Source organism: Adiantum capillus-veneris, chromosome 26 (genome assembly GCF_014529385.1).
Source record: "Adiantum capillus-veneris isolate H3 chromosome 26, ASM1452938v2, whole genome shotgun sequence".
Classification (NCBI taxonomy): Eukaryota; Viridiplantae; Streptophyta; class Polypodiopsida; order Polypodiales; family Pteridaceae; genus Adiantum; species Adiantum capillus-veneris.
The window spans coordinates 3,940,001-3,942,815 of NC_140956.1; positions in this window are offsets into that span (position 1 = coordinate 3,940,001).

Consider the following 2,815-nt stretch of genomic DNA (forward strand, 5'->3'; position numbering starts at 1 on the left):
ACAAAGCTTCAATGTGATGCACCATTGGAAACTAAATGGGAAGCTTTCAAGAAAGCTATTTGTTCTTGTGCGGAAGAATGCTTTGCCATAAAGCATCTCCATGGTATCAACAAAGATAGATCACGCAAAAGGTGGTTTGATAAAGAATGTCAAGATGCTCGAAAGTCCTTGATAAAGCTTGATGCAACTATGGACAAAGACAACTATCAAAGTCATTTGCATACATACAAGGCATTGATTCAAAAGAAGAGAAGAAGATGGGAAGTAAAGCAACAAGAATTTCAAGTCCAAGAAAAGGCACATGCATGTGGAAGATTTTGGAGAAACTTGAGCGGCAAGCGGGTTGAGAATTTTGGTAACTTGAGTCTAGTGGATATGTACACACATTGTAGGCAATTATATGAGCAAGAAAATACTGAAAAAATGCCATTTTATGGTTCTCTCCCATGTATGCCATCTTTTTTTACTATTGAGGATGTATGCGGTGGGCTTGAAAAGTTGGCCACTCGCAAAGCAGGAGATCTTCAAGGTATCAAGCCGGAGATGATCAAATGGACGGGAGATTTTACCCATGAGTGGATGTGTGATATGTTCAACCTTGCACTTCAACATGGTATGCCTTATGATTGGAGTACTAATTGGGTTAAGCCTTTGCATAAAGGAGGGGATGTAAAGAATGTAAGCAACTACCGGACTATAATGATTGGGTCTCTTATGGCAAAGTTGTTTGGGTGCATAATGGAGATGAAATTGAGTGATTGGGATGAAGAGAATGACAAGCGTGCAAAGGGACAAGCGGGTTTTCGTCGATGCCATAGCACCATTGATCATCTTGTCACTCTTCGTGTTCTCATGGAGGAAAGTCGGTTGAAAGGCAAGCGATTGTATTGTTGTTTTGTGGACTTTAAGAAAGCCTTTGATATGATTCCACGTAACAATTTGTGGAGAAGGATGGAAGAACTCCAAGTTCCAAGTGAGTTTATGCTTGCGGTTTCTCGAATCTATGAGAAGGTGATTTGTCAATTGCGCATGGGAAGAGAAATTTCAGAAATTTTTGTAAGCACTATTGGGGTTAAACAAGGATGTCCATTGTCACCAACTCTCTTTGGTCTATGCATCGATCAATTGGAACAAATGGTACTTGACTTTATGCAAGAAGAAGGCATTGAAGAGGTCACTATTTGCAATGCGGTAATCATGCTTTTGTTGTATGCCGATGATGTAGTGCTTCTAGCACACACTTTAGAAGATGCACAAAAGCTTATGGTTGTCCTTGAGAACTTTTGCTTGCATAGTGGGCTGATTGTAAATGAATCCAAAACAAAGGTTATGCTTGTGAAAACCAACCATAAGGAGAAGCCATGCATTGTGTACAACAACGAGACACTTGAAGTTGTTGAGAGCTTTAAGTACCTTGGCCTTGAGGTTCCATCCAATCACAAGTGGCATGAATGTGCTATGCGTCATTTGGAAGCGGGAAAGAGAGCATATTATGCATTTGAGAACATGTGTAATGCGGGAAACATCAAGTGTTGGGTTCTCAAGAAGTATCTTTTTGATGCATTGGTGACACCGGTTCTTCTTTATGGAGTTGAAGTGTGGGGCGGGAGCATCTCAAAGTCTACTTGGAAAGAGTTTGAGAATGTCCAAAAGCGTTTTCTTACAAACTTTCTCCAAGTTAAGACACAAACACCATATATGCTCCTACTTCTTGAGTCGGGATCTCTTCCAATTGAGGTTATGGGCATGGAAAGGGTTGTGGAGTACATGATAAAGATGAGTCAAAACCCCTCACATTGACTTCCTGCAATTGCATGGGAAGCAAGCAAAAAAGTTCAAAAGACGCATAAAAGCAAGATCTTGAGCACGGGATGGATGCAAGACATAAAGAAGTGGTTTGGGAGATGGGATGCATTACACTTGCTACATGATGCTTCAATTGACTCTCAAGTGAATGAAGCTTTTCTACAACGCCAATGTATTACGGCTTGGGAGAAATCTGGTGGGTCATGCTTCATACATTACACCACCTATATTGCCCCCAACTACAAAACCATGTTCTTCGCTGAGAGAGGAAACCGTACTCACACTTACATGCTTGAGCCTATTCCCTTGTCCGTGATACGCACTATCGCAGCAATTCGGCTTAGCTCCCATTTCCTTCGATGCGAGATAGGGCGTTGGGGCAATGGAGAAGAGTCAAATCGATTGTGCACATTATGCTCACTGCAAGTTGGAGAGTCTGAGTACCACACACTACTAGAGTGCTCAGCTTTTGATCACATCCGAACTTGCTTCTCTCACATTTTCAGCCATAACTTAGACCTACACACTTTCCTCTCCCAGCCAAAGTGTGGGCTCTCCATTGCGACTCTCATCACTACAATTTTGGAGCAACGAGAGTCACTCATCAGCCATACACATACTACATCACATGTAACTTTGGTCCCATAGGTCATATTTGACCTCCGAGGACGATAATAAAATCTATCTATCTATCTCTCTCTCTCTCTCTCTCTCTCTCTCTCTCTCTCTCTCTCTCTCTCTCTCTCTCTCTCTCTCAATTGTACTTAAGGCGCGCGTAGAGAGTTGTAAAAAGTATGTTTTTGTCTATGCGCGCCTTTAGTACAAAGAGACACATACAGAGAGAGAGAGAGAGAGAGAGAGAGAGAGAGAGAGAGAGAGAGAGAGAGTCTATGTATGTTTTTTAATGTTCTTTGGAGGGAGAGAGAGAGAGAGAGTGTCTATGTGTGTCTTTGTTTGTGCTTTGGAGAGAGACAGAGAGAGAGAGAGAGAGAGAGAGAGAGAGAGAGAG